Source organism: Hippocampus guttulatus, chromosome 9 (assembly GCF_054856545.1).
Source record: "Hippocampus guttulatus isolate MCC_2025c chromosome 9, RoL_Hgut_1.0, whole genome shotgun sequence".
NCBI lineage: Eukaryota > Metazoa > Chordata > Actinopteri > Syngnathiformes > Syngnathidae > Hippocampus > Hippocampus guttulatus.
In genome coordinates this window covers 8048297-8063529 of record NC_141269.1, presented here as the reverse complement: position 1 = coordinate 8063529, position 15233 = coordinate 8048297, and positions in this window count along the sequence as shown.

Sequence of the window (15233 nt, the reverse complement as noted above, 5' to 3'; positions counted from 1 at the left end):
AAAAGGGTTGTTGCATCGCAACATAGATGGTTGTTAACGTTAGCAGTAAGTTAACAGGGTAAACGGCTAAGGGGAATTACTTCCAAGGGAAAAAGTTGAAATTTGGATTTGAAAAATATCCTTTGTACCACCCATCCTGGAACATTTGTGGCACTCATATATATAAAAAGGAAAAAAAATACTTCACACGCCACAAAACAAAAATGTCATGAAAAATACAACCTTTCATTTGTTCTTAAATCAAGCAATCAAAATTAATTTACTTTTTGAAATGCCATTAGTGCATTCCAGTCACCCAACCACCTGTTTTGGTTATGTGTTTTTACAAAGCACTGTATTGCATTCAAAAAACAATAGCAGAAAATAAATAAAGTAGTTTTATAAAGTGTAATTACTGTACACTGAGACAAGCCGAGTCACGACAACCAATTGAAAAACCAGGAGTGGATTGAATCATTTGGAGGCCCAAGGCAAACCTAGTCATTGGCCTCACCAAGTCTGTGCCCTGCCAAGATTTGAATATGAAGTTTGATCAACTAAACACTGTAAATTAACAAATCTGTCATTTTTCTACATCCAGATCAAGTCCTTAAAATTTCTTTTGCAAATTATGTAACAAGTGAATCATCTCACCACTTATACTGTCATTGTTAAGAACATTAATCAACATTTAGTACCATTGAACATTTCGACCAGTTTGATACTCTCATCTCAGTGATAAAAAGCCGCTCTCCACTTCAACTCTACTGCATCCGGCTTGGCCGACACTGCAGTGCTACTGCTCCTGTCAAGAGTGTCTGGCTCTGCACAATCCATGTCATCGTGAAAATGGGTGAGGACTTTTTTTTTGGGGGGGGGGGGGGGGGGGTTGTTTTATTTATTAAAACAGTTTGTTTTGTTTGTTGTTGTTTTAACTCTGCTTCATTGTCCTCGAAATGAGTCAACAGGTTTGTTTCGCTAGCCTCGCTAGCCTACCATACATCCCTAAATTAAATATATGTATATTTATATCTATGTATATAAAGCAGGGCAGAAAACAAGGTACTGATGGAGTGCTACTTTGGTAGTGATCCCAGTGGGTGAGAATACGTGCAGACGTTGTGTGAGGCATGGGTTCTTTGGAACCCACATCCAAATTGAGAAACATCTACGGGATCAGTGCTGAAACATCACTAATAGAAAGTTGCCATCACAGCTGGAGATGAATGAGGTCCAATCGGCTTCATGTGCAGTACAAAGATTATTCGGCAAGGAGGAGCCGGGACACAAAATCATTAGGAGGGTGGTTACACCATCACCCCTAAACATCGGGAGTTGGTTCCCCTCCTCACAAGCAGAGCACTTCAACCCAAGAGCGAGTGACCTGAGAGAGAAGATCATTAAATTCTGGGCGAACTCAACTACCTCCTGCTTGCCAAGGCCATAGAAAGAAGTACAGTACTTTCAGAATCACGACTGAATGATGTCAACACAGCGCTGACAAGTACCCACACCGAGTAAAACACAGAGTAGATATTGAAGAACCTTACGGATAAGCGGTTTGGATAATGGATGAATATATGAATATATATATATAGAGAGAGAGAGAGAGAGAGAAAGACACACACACACACACACATACAAAATACACACATTCATATATACTGTATACGTAACGTATACCTACATAAAAGACTGGTAGAACTTCAATTGTCCCATATCAGGCAATGCAGCTGTGTCTTATGGAAAGCCTGTTTAGCCTAAAACTATTGACCTTCTCCCGGTTAGCACTGCTAGTTGCAGTTTTTGGAAGCCACGCATATATATGCAAAATCAGCGGGCTCCGGACAAGATGAATTCACAGGGTTTTATAAACTCACTAACACAGCGATAATTCAACTTACAGGCAAGGTGAGTAAAGAAAGAATTGAACTGAGACATCACTTGATAGTGATCTGAGACTGTGATCTTGACAATAAATAGCTAATGCTCATGTTAAATGAGAAAAGAACGTTTTGTTGAATGCATATACAGCAGTACAGTATAAACCACTACACCACATTTCACATTAATCAATACAATAATATTCTTAATCAAAATGATAATTCAAAAGAATTAATCACCATGTTTGTTTTACTTTCTCCTTCAATTGGGCTGCTCATTCTGATGTGTGCACCTTGGCAACCTGGAAGCAGATGGATATACTGCACTGGAGACTCAACTCTTCTCTTGCTTTTCCCAGCAGGGCAGTAATATTTGCTGTTCTTTGCAGAGGATAAAGGATACATATATGTGAATCTTGGTGTATGATCTGTCTCCTTGTGTTGCAGGACCATTCCTGTTCAGACACAGTTTACATACATGGCAACAACACCGCCACATACAGGTAGATGCTAATTGCTAGCTCTGTGCCTATGGAGCTTCCAATTGTATGTTAGCATTCTGCTAGCAGAAGCTATGTGATTTCTTGAAATACACAAAGTGTAGTTCTCATTGTTTGATGTTAAGTTTGACAGTAACCTTCAGCTGAGGGTGGTTTAAAGCCTCTTTTTGAAAAAAATATCGACAGTTTATATCTTGCAAACTGCCATTGTCCGACAGGGAAAAACAATCCCACACATCCAGTGAAGATTATGTTCCTCATTATGAGTGAATCTCACTCACTATCCTTGTCTGTTGCCCCAACAAGTTAAAAAGAATGTCTTGTTTGCTCAGTACAGTACTTTGTTGAGGTGTAAAAAGACACCTCTTCACTTAACTGGAATGACATGAGTGTGTTTCATGGCTCCAGCATGACAGCATCATCTGCCTTCCTTCCTGTGGGAGAGCAGAGAGAAGGGTTGGGTCGGCGCCGGGGGTTGTGCACGCCTATGTTGACGTCACATGACCTCATCCTGCATCCTCATGATTAGCCTTTCATTTATTGCTGCGCTAACTTTATTTCGCGGCGGGTGGACGACATCTGGTTTTGCCATTTAGGGGGTGGCGGTGGGTGGGAGGTGGAATCAGTTTCCTGAATTGACGTGATTGGAAGTGAACTGGCTACAACTTGAGGGGCCTTTTTATTTTTATTTATTTATTATTATTATTTTTTAAAGCACGATTGCTGTCTTCTGCCACACACCCATTGTATCCATCAACTGGGGCTGGACACCTGACATTTTGCATGCGTACAACAGGGAAGCATTGCTGCTTAATTGCTTGGAACTAAAGGCGCCTGCTGTAATGATGATGATCATCATTATGATGACACGGTATGGCTGCATATTGGTCCACAACATATGGCACATGGGCCATTTGGGGCACATTAGACCATTTGAGCCGGCCCACAACACAGAAGAAAAAAAAATCTAAAGGCCAGATCATGGAAAGAAATGATCATAATCTGTGATTAAAAAAACAAAAAACCCAAAACATTTTTGTGTCAAATGTGTTTATGAATGGGCCAAGACTGAAATGGGCCAATGGGCTGATCTGTAATAGGTACCATACACATGCATATATTTTTTGGAATATTAATAATATACACATTTTTTTAGTCACAACACAGACCGTTACTCTATTGCACTTCCCCTACTAGGTCCATGAGCCGATATAGTATGGTTCCAGCAAATAGTCAGCACCTGTTCATGATGATAACTAAGATTTTTATTTTATTTATTTATTCCCCCAAATATATGTGTTGTTGGGGAGAAAGTAGCCCTTTTCCCCCTGCGTGTTTGTTGTGTTTCAGACGAGGAGAATGTGAGTAATCTAAACTCAAGGTGTGACATCATAACTTTTGTTTATCCTAAACCGATTGTCAGCTTGTATCAACTAGCGCATTCCAATGTTTGTGCGTCCTCAGTAGGGAGTATTCCAATTCTAAGTGATGATTGTTACAAGGACGCCAAGCTACGCTGCGGGCATGGGAAAGTTATACAGCATGACTGAATATGAGCAGAATACAGACTTCAGGATGTAAACCGTTACTACGTTTAAATCCGTCCTAGAAAACTTTTTTTTTAACCATTGCTTTTTCTTAAATCCAAAATTTGACAATTTGATTTTGTCTTTTCACTCGTCCAGATTTTATATTAGGATTTGATTTCCATTTTTACTTAACCTTGTTCCCTTTTTCTTTGCCTCTGTAAGACATGAATGAATGGTACTAATGAACTTCCCTTGTCTAATACGAAATATTTTAGTAAATAGTCCAAAAAACACATCGACTGTATTTATTAATAATTTATTTGTAATTCTCAATTAATATGAGCATTTTAAAAACATTTATTGATGGATTCCTCCCAATTCTTCTACCCACATCTTTTTTTTCCCTCATGCACTCCCTGGCTCTTGCTGCATTCTTCCCATCTCGGAGTGCTATTGAGGAGCGCTACTGTTTTTCTTCCCATCCAATCAGAACGCACACCCAGAACCTCCCGTGGACCATCTCAGTCATGTTGAATCCACTTGAAGGATGCTACTGGTGTTGTCATTTATCAGCTGTTGCCATGGGAACCCTCACCTAGGGTCACTAGTAGAAATAAGAGATTTAACTTACCACTCCCGACCGCTTCGGAGAAGAAGCCGCTCCGTTTGTTCCACATTGGATCCATGCCGGAGTGTGTGTAGGTGTTGGGGTGGGGGGGGGGCATCCCCTCATCCCCTCACCACACCTCCTCCTGTTCTTCTACCCCTCATGCCGTTTCTCTCTGTCTCACGCGCTAAGCGGGAATCACACAACCACTCCTTGTTTTTTTTTCCCTCTCCCCCTGCCACAGCGGAGGGAGAGGGAGGGATGGAGGCAGCATGCAACAGCATCAGCATCCCATGCAAGTCAGCTACACAGACCAGTCCAGTCGTCATCCTCCTCCTCTTTTTGTTCGCTGCTCCTCCTCTTTCTCCTCCTCTGCTTGCTTGAACAAGGAGGAAATAACCTCAAGAAACAGGATCTTCAAACATCATATGTATGATCAAGAGCTTGCTTACATTTGTATTGATCATGAAATAAATACAGTTAATTAGTGGGGGTGGGGGGTAGTCACTATATCCTGCCATGAAAAAGAATTTGACACCACCTCCTCTGAAAATCTATATGATGGCCTAAATGAATGTACCACAAACTCTAGTTCCAAAATACAAAAATACGAAAACTCACTATACAATAATACCGTTAAAAATAAATGGTTTAGAGATTACAGTTATACAGCTTGAATGTGGGAGGCTACTGAATACAAATGGCGCAGCAAGACGTAGAACACAGGTGTCAAACTCAAGGCCACGAGCCGGATCTGGCCTGCGACATGATTTTATGTGACTGCGAAAGCAAATCAAACATGTCAGCATCTATGATGCTTGCTAAAATGTGTACCAAAATTTCAAATTCTCATATGTAATGCATAATTGAGATATTGTAAGCCTTTTCTTGTGACCAAGCCATTTTTCTTGACTTCCTTATATAGTTTCACAGTCATAGCACACAGTCATCCATTTTGGATGGATGTCCATTTCTTGTGAATTTGTGTGCAGTCATGTTATTTTGAACAGTAAGATCGCTCTGATGCTGTGGAAGCTCTTTGCAGACCATGACGTGTGCAGTCTGTTGTTACAAAAAAAACAAACAAAAACAATGTCAGGAAAAGCCTACGAGAACATCAGAACTTTATTTGGTGTTAACCAGCAGCACCTAAAATATGGTGACAGTGTGCAAACTCCCGTTCAACATGGGTGTGATTGGTCAATTTTGAACATAGCCACATTCCCAGTGTCAAGAGGGTGTGCACACTTATGCAATAACATCATTTCAGTTGTCTATCTTTGCTTCCTCTCTCATGATGATTTCCTCTTTTCATTTATACATTATGAGACACATTAATGGTTAAAAAATTTTTGGGATTATTTAAAAAAAAATTTAATCCTGCTCAATCTTTTGACCTGAAATTTGAACAAGGATGTGTTGACTTTTGATATCACCTATAGGTAGAAATGTGAGTGTGGATGGTTGATTGTTTGTATGTTGGTGCCCTGTGATTGACAGCAAAACACTAAGACTCATGAATTATGATGTGGCAAAGCTTTTACAACTTAATGTGCTCTAAACCTTTAAACAAGCGATTGTCTATTTTCCTCTTTCCCCATTATGTGTTTTTCCCCCATCTGGAAAATGTCATTGCCACAACATGACTTATTAATGTTGCATTATTGTCACTTATCGCATTGCGCAAAAGTCCACTTAAAAGGTGGACCCAGCACTCAGTAGCATGTGCAACAAAAAGTTACTTTTGTAAGAAGTCATTTTATTTATGTGGGGGAGTTCCTGAATTATGAATCCGCTATTTCACTTCCACTGCAGCTGTCGGAAACAACACCAAGGTTTCTCGTGCTCCTTCCCACTGATTGTGTACTCAGAAAATTAAAGTCATAAAAATAGGTGACAAGCTCCAATATACAACTTGACATTTAAAAAGTGTAGTCTTTAAAGCTGAAATATATTATCATTTGATTTATATATGCGCAATGTTTAAAGCTGCATCCTGATATTTTGAACTCTTTTTACTTGAATGCGTGCAATGTTATAAAAATATTCCATTTTCACTTTCATTTGTCCAATGTATCAAACCACATTATGTATTTGTATTTATTGATTGATTTTCACTTTAACATGCACAATGTTTAAAGCTAATGTTATCATTTTCTTATTTTCTTTTATTTGTATAGTTTGTGCAAATTTATATTAATACTTGTGTATTTTTTCTTAATTCATGCAACATGTTTAAAGCTACATTAAGTGATAATATTACTTAAATAGTTTGACCATTCCCCCCTAAAAGATAAGTTCCCCTTTTGAACATGAATGTCTACAATGTTCAAAACTATGTTATGTTTTCATTTTTGTCTTTAAAAAATATATTTTTTTATGTATTCAGTTTAAAAATACTTTGTGTTATATGAATACCTTCAGCAATAAATTGACTTTTTAAGTACCTTTTTAGTCTTTTTCTTAAATGCGTACATTTTTCAAGCTATGTGTAAAATGTAAACATTTAATAATACTTAACTTCAATATGAATACTGTTGGGTGGCACTGTGGACAACTGGTTAGCATGTCGGCCTCACAGTGCAGCCTTGCAGGGTTCGATTCTGGCTCCGGCCTTCCTGTGTGGAGTTTGCACGTTCTCCCCGTGCCTGCGTGGGTTTTCGCCAGGTACTCCGGTTTCTTGTCACGTTCCAAAAACATGCATGACAGGTGAATAGAACACTCTAAATTGTCCCGAGATATGAGTGTGAGCGCGAATGGTCGTTTATCTATGTGTGTGCTTCGATTGGCTGGCGAACAAGTTCAGGGTGTCCCTCGCCTATTGCCCGATGACGGCTGGGATAGGCTCTAGCAAGCCCGTGACCCTCGTGAGGATAAGCGGATTGGAAAATGGATGAATGGACAAATACTGTCGAAATAATCATTCATTTACAAAACTCACAATAAAGTCATACCTTAACCTTTAAACATGTGTACAATCTTTCAATAATTGCTTTCACTTCATTCTCATGTCAATTAAAAAAAAAAGATTTGTCTTTGTTTAATAATGGCAATGAGAAAAAAGAAAAGAAAAAAAAGCCTTTGACAGAGAAACCTCCTATGTGGTGTCCTGCCAGCCATTCGGCTTAAACCCATGAAAGAGTGCAGTGGGAGTTGTGTGTGTTCTGAATGATGCGCCCAGTAGGGTATGCGTGTGTGTGTGTATGTTTGCCCCTGTGTGGATGTGTGTGTGCGTGCATACTCCTAATCCATTCTCCTGGGACGTCTGTATCCGCTTGATGGTCTTCCTGAGCAGACATGCTGGATGCGATTGCCGCTAAGGCTCCTTGATAATCCTCCACTCATCTGGTGGCCTGGAAAGGACAGGCACCTCCAAAACGACTCGGTGTGTGTGTGTGTGTGTGTGTGTGTGTGTGTGTGTGTGCGTGCGTGCAGTGACGGTCCTAGTTTAAATGGCATCCTGTGTTAGACCCGTTTTTCTTTGAATATATTGACTCGTAAATAAGCCTGCCTGCATCCCCCGCTCATTTCTCTTCATCTTTTCCGTAAATGTTTTACCTGATGGCTTTGACTTTTTCCTCTTCATATTTATGATAAGTGTAACTTACATTTCCCAACATTCCCAAAGAAACTCCAGCCCCACCCGCCGTCCCTTCCACAGGGGGTGACTCCACAAGGGCATACACATTTCCCATACTTGTCAAAACATTACACAACTGAAAACTATCTGCTGTAGGATTTGTTCATTTTTTTAACTGGGTGACGGGAGGGGGGTTCATTTTTATTTTGGTGTTGTCACCTTTAAACCATTGAAGATCTGCACACAAGCGGTGCAGAAAATACGTAGCCAGATAATGTAAAAACCCTCACAAAAATCTTTTCTTTATCCTCTGCAAAGACTACTAGTACCAGTCGTCCTGCCTGACAGAGACACTGAGAGAGAAGGCTGCTACCAGGTGGCCAAGACGCATAGGGAAGAAGCTACAAAAAAGCTACATAAAAAGTTTTCTTGTGCAATGGCATCTTGCAGAGTCACCTTTTGTTGAAGAGATAACGTGGGGGTGTGGTTTCTTTGGAAATGACGGGAAATGCGAGTTACCCTAACCATAAACATGGAGAGGAAAAGGTCAACGGCATTAGAAAAATGAGCAAATGATGCCTCCCTGTTGATATTTCAGTATATTCTCATTTTCAAGAAAGTATAGTGCCCTCCAAAAGAACTGGACCGGCAATGTCAACGTATTTGCTTTTGTTGGAGAGACTGAAGACATTTTGATTTCTGACCAAAAGATGAATATAAAAGTTCGGAATTCATGAGGCCACGCACTTTTCAAGTGAGCAAAAGTATTAAAACGGATATTATTAAATTGACTTAAAGTAAATAAGATTGAATATTTGGTGGCATAGCCTTTACTTGCAAGAGCTGCATAAAGCCTGCGAGCAATTGACTTCACCAGACTGTTGCAATTTTCATTTGAAATGTCTTCGGTCTCTGACAAAAACAATGGAATTGACCATGCCATTCCAATACTTTTGGAGGGGACTGAAACATGTCCACTCCTGTGTGTGCGTGTGTGTGTGTGTGTGCGTGCGTGTGTGTGTGCGTGTGTGTGCGTGTGTGTGTGTGTGTGCGTGTGAGAGAGAGTGAGAGAGAGAGAGAGCGAGAGAGACTTGGCCACAAATGACCCGCACAAGAGCAGAACTGGCTTCTGTCATGATATTTTCGCCTAAACCACAACAGCACAATGATTGTCATTTGTCTTGCTTGTCTCAAAAGACAAACAACAGACAATAAAGTTTAAATGTGACATTTGCGGGCCTGAGATGCTAATAAAAAAAGGAGCTTATTTCCTCTAGTAAGCAATCGTAGTCTCCAAGTCACACAGATGCATACACGCACAGAAATACAGAGCGTTAATGGTTTCCTAATTGTGAGAGGCAGACCATTGAGAATAATCAGCAGAGTGCAGCGCACTATTAGTCATCGGCTGTGACGTGCGCAACGACGCAACCTACTCAAGCACTTCAACATGACTTTCCAGAGCATACGAGCACATTGTGTATTTTCATCAACAAACATACTTACACCCTTAATGTTTTTGCACTTACCGGAAGTTCACATTGGAATGGAGGTACGTTATGTAAAAAAATGTGACCGTCATCTGTTATTTTCTTCTTATCACCAAGGCAATAGCGAATTGTATTTATTTATTTTTTAGTCTTCGTGGACCAGGCAGGGCAGCACTCATGTTCCCGCTAATGTCAGTGCTAACCTAACAGACTCGAGCTTGTATACGTAAATAATGACACAATTTATGTTTTTAAGATGATGTGACAAGTTAAAGTAGTTCCTGCTCCTTAGTGCTAATTTAAATGTCATAAATTATGAAAACGTAAGGGGAGTGAAGAAAGGGGGAAATATTTATTACTGTTGCTTTAAAAATGACAAATACTGCAAATATAAACAGGTTCGGTCAGAAAACATTCTTTAAATGTCACTTTCAAAGTTAAAAAAATGTCACTAATCGACATGGAGTATAGTGGGAGGAGTTAATTCCTTGCTATTACTTGAAAATTCAGGATTGTAAATGTAAAGGGAGAAAAATCTGACCTGTCTTAAATCACAAAGAGGGCAGATGCAAAAGGAGAAAAGATACTTTAAATCATAAAGTAGTTTATACTTTTGCTTTAAAAGTCATAAATATTGGTATTGAATGCAAATGTGTATCTAGAGAAGCAGGACAAAATATTAATGTGTGTCTTTTAAAGTCCCCAAAACAAAGCTACAAATCTAAAAGCCGTATGAGGGAAGAAAGAATAGTTTAACTTTAAAACACAAAATTTTAAAACGCACGTGAGCGCTGGGGGGTTGTTACTTAGTGTAACTTCAAAGTCACACAAATTGCCCATTTAATTCTGTGGTTGGGGCGAATTTGTTTTAATTGTTGAAAAATCCGAAATGTAAGTGCAGTGTTAAGGAAGACAACTGTAGCTTTGAAAGTCCCGAGTGTTATAAATGTAACCTGCAGTGATATTGGTCATTGTTTGCAGTGGATAAAGAATATATGCCTGTGAGTATTGTTGTATTATCTGTCTACGTGTGTTGGTCTACCGCTTGTGCTCCAACATTCATTGTGGAAAAGGTTATAACACCGCAGAACTGATGTTATTCAAAAATGTGTTTTGCATTATTTGTTCGCAATACGCTACAAGACTTGCTTCAAGAACTTGCTTCAAGAACTTTAAAGGTCACAAAAATTGCAAATATAAGTGGAGGGCTTTGTCCACCCAAATATACAGTACTTACGCTAGCTTTAATAGCCCAACGTTTTCAAAGTTTAAAAGTGTGGAGTGCTGGGGAAGCGAAAAGTTAGTGAGCGTCGCTTTAAAAATCACTCCGATATATATAAAATAATGCTGCTTCACCTAAAATGCCAGTGAGGCATAGTCTAATTGGCAAAGAAAGGAGCTTTTTGTTGCTGCTCGCTGGATTGGGAAGCGGGCGACTGGCAATCAGGTGGAGAAATTGTGTGTTGTGTGTCAATGTTAACAAGAGAGACAAATAGGACGCACAAATAGGAACAGAGAGAGAGAGTGAGAAAGAGAAAGCGAGCGTAAAGCAGGTGCATCACTAATGGCTTTTTAAAAAGGTTACAGCGTAGAGCTCTTCTTTTCTAATGGGGCTCCGGCTGTGCTCAAGAAGCAATTTCCGGAAAAGATAATGTTGTCGAGAGAGTGCACAGTGTTCTGTGTGAGTGTGTTTGTGTTGTCGCTTACAAAGAGTGACAAACACAACACACAAAGACTTGGAGTCGGATTTGGAGAGAAAGAGAGCGATTGGCTGTCGACCTTTCAAAGTAATTATGCCATCATGTTACATTAGCTTGGTGACTAATGCTCAAAGTGGATAAGTGAAGGTCGCTGGTGGAACATTTTTTGTTTTAATGCTCTTTTCTTCCTTTTGCACAGATGGAAAAATGCGAATGTTTGCTTTTCCAATATGTTAAGTGCACCCTCCCATGTTGGACTGTCTGTAAGATATGATATCAAACACTGCTACCTGCTGGTTACAGGCACTCATGACAGAAGTTCTGAAAAAGCCTGAGCATTTTTGTGTTGGCCACTAAGAGGCGGTATTTCATCACTGGCAAAAATAACCGCCACACATTAAAATGAGCACAAGATCAGGCCAAAATACAATTAAGCATGCATGTCTTTTTATGCACACAAAGAATATTATCTTGTTCCGCATCAGCTTTTGTGTGTTAAATATATTAAAGGTGACAAATGTCAAAGTGGCCTTCTTTGATAAAAATTTGGACACCCCTGTGTCGTGGCATAAATAATGTCCTTGTACATTAACATAATTACAAGCCGAGTAAGTCGTCCAAAAACAGAAACGCCTTACCCTTTAATCTTTTTTTTAACATGAAAGCGCAGTCCAGATGCTACGTGACCTGAAAAGAAAAAGAAGTCCGTTGATGGGAAGAACGCATGCCTCACCCGTGATTTAAAAAAAAAAAAAAAAAAAAACCTTAATAACTACAATGAACAAACAAATAAACAAAGGCATCCTCGCTACCAAACACCTTACCGCTAGTGGATACTCTTGTACACACTCTGCAGTTCCTAGCAGTTCCTATCTGGGGAAAAACATTCAGCAGCCACTTCGTTATACACAATCTATAGAAAAGCAGTTTTTAAGAAATTGGCTACTGCATCTTTTATGTCATTCTTGTATTGGACAGAGTGTGTGTGTGTTTGACATTGTAAGCACCAACATTCCATTTTGTAGTAACTGTGGTTTATTTTGGTAAATACAAAACATACATTTAACATGAAAATAGCATAATTCGGACTTGACCGTGTCCTTTCACCTTCTCTTTTGCTTGAAAAATTACAGATGGAACAGTTAAATGTAAGTCATTTGCGAGGTAAAATATAATGAGCATCCTCTGATGTGATATCAAAAGTTGTTGGTTTGGTTATCTGTCTCTCTAGGTGCCCTGCGACTGATTGGCAACCAGTTCAAGGAGTAGTCTGCTTTCCGCCCGAGGTCAGCTGGGATAGGCGCCAGCAACTCCCCGCAACCCTGTTCAGGATAAGCGTTGTTGAAAATGGATGGATGGATGTTGTTTTTTTTTCTTATTGATGTTGGACTGGGTTGGTCTTGGCAAGGGTCCTTCAAAGAAAGGGCCATAAAGAGATCAGTTCCACACAGGAGTATCATTACGGCAACACGTAGTCTTAGTTCAACTTAAGCGACACAGGTTGCCAAAGCAACAATGGTGCTGTCATTCCAAAAAAACACACAAACACACTCACATAACATAATAAAAATGAATGATATTCATCCATCCATTTTCTAGACCATCGTCCTCATTAGGTTTTGCAGATCACTGGAGCCGATCCCAGTTGAATTTGGTGGGGCATACCCTGGACAGTTCTACCAGTCAATCGAAGAGCAAATTTAGACAAACACAGTTAGTCCTTTTGATTGTGAGCAGACGCAAAAACAGGTACACTCAGGCGCGCACACACACACACACACACACACGCGCGCGCGCGCGCACGGTTGCCCCCTCACATTAGACATAATCATATAAGCGTATAGTGTGAAGTGTAAGAAAACCTTTCATTGACTGTACAAAACAGCTAGTTGGCATTGCCTCGAAATTCCGAGCCACTGGTTTCTATATGCTGGAATGAAGCCGGAACAAAAAGAACGGGACGTCAATAAGAGATCTGCAACAACAAATATCAGAGTATGACAGGCAGGAGTTCCTGCCAATCGGACGACCCTCCACAAAGTATCAAAAGGGAAACGTCAGTTCACACACACATGAAAATATATTTTCTTAGCCTAATAGCATAATTGCCAAAGTCAATTTAAATTATATAAAAAGACCAATGCACACACTAAAAACTGTTTTTGTTCCCTTTATGTCTACATATATTCTCAGTCAGACTGGTCATCCACAAAGGCTGAATTGAGGCAAATGGACTCTTGTTCATTGTTGAATGTGTATTTTTTTTCATGTTTCCTGAAAACGTTTGAATATGTCTTAAGCAACTATGCGATTAGGCTTAAAATTTGTAGAGTATAAATGTCCCTTCTGTCACATCACTCAGTGCACGACACAATAACAACATAACAGATTGCCAAATGCTAAATTTGTGCTATAATTGACCAAAGTGCTTTCTGCTCTCTTTTATGTAAGCCCCTTTGACACACTGCCAGTAAAAGAAGGAATGTTTTCTCACCCCTTTCCTGTCCCGCCATTCTCTTTAAACAGCACAGGTACAATACAGATCGGATGAAGGTGACCGGGACATTTTCTGACTTGGGAGGTAGTATCAGAGCTGTAACAGAGGCAGGATGGTGACTGCGTGGAAGGGAAAACTGGAAAAACTGAACTGGATTGAGTTTCACTTTCCCCACGATGTCTCGTTGAATTGCCATCTAAGACTCGGATTGCAGGAGCTCAGCAAAATCCCGCCTTCACCGTGCTTTAAAGGCAAAGGCGATAAATGACTAATGTGACAGCTGTTATGGCTCTGATGCGGCCAATTTTGCAGGATCTCTGTGTGAAAGAGGCTTTACGGCAGTGATGTCCATTTGATTGATGTGGAAAAGAAGTCATTGACACACAGTGTCCTTAAAGTCTCTATCATGAAAGATAATACTGTGAAAATTGTTATAAAGCTAATTAGTGAAGGATTTTTATTTGCTTGGTCTTTTTTTTGGGTGTGGGGGGGGGCATCCCCTCTATCCAATACTATCCTGCTAAGGACCCATCAATCCTAACATGAATTAAACATTAACTAAAATGTGAACGTCTAAATGTCATAGAAAATATTTTTTCATCGTTTTCGACGAAAATATTCATAACCGGTCAAAAGCAGTGATTTAGTCATGGGTTAGAAACTTCTGATCAGAGGAATGTGCTTCCCAGCCTCACCTGGAGAACTCGACATGAGAAAAGGGTGCGAGAGCTCGAAATGCTGCGTGGGTCATATTTATGAGATACGTCACAGTCACATCAAAATTCTGAAGATAGGGAGGAATTATTGGTTAAGTAGCCTATGTTTGTTTTATTCGTGCATATGTAGCTACAGTATGCACTTTTTAAAGATGTTAAGACACACCGGTAATGGAAATTATTTTTACTGCTAACTTAACAGAACTTATTTTATCAACAAGGTCAAATACAAGTGTGTAGAACAAATCTGAAAATTCATTTACCACAAACGATTTCTCTCTGTTCGTCTATCTATGCCAGCGACATCTACTGACACTCTTTCACGAGATGTCAGAAGGCGAAAGTATATGAGAGTATATATACCTGTTGCCACTGATAAAACAGCGTAATAGCGTTGTGCTCAGATAAACTAGATTACACACTGGGATGACATCATCATTATTCCAGTATATTTTTGTGATTTTTTTTTTTCTGTTTGGTGTTGTGATGTTTGGTTTTGCTCATGTAAAATTGGCTTAATAAAGGTTGGGAAACACTGCTTTTGAGGACAGAAACAATGCTTGTACTGTGTATTTGTTGACTCCTAAACATCTCTTTCCACACTGAATTGTCCTGAGTGTTAAAAAAGCATCTCCAGTGGACGATCCACTGATCTTATTAGGCTTCTCTCCCGGTCCTCAAAGTGTCTGCTCCACTAAGTTTTGATCAGAGTGACAAACTTGTTGTGGAGTCTTGGCGGGGACGTGGGGGGG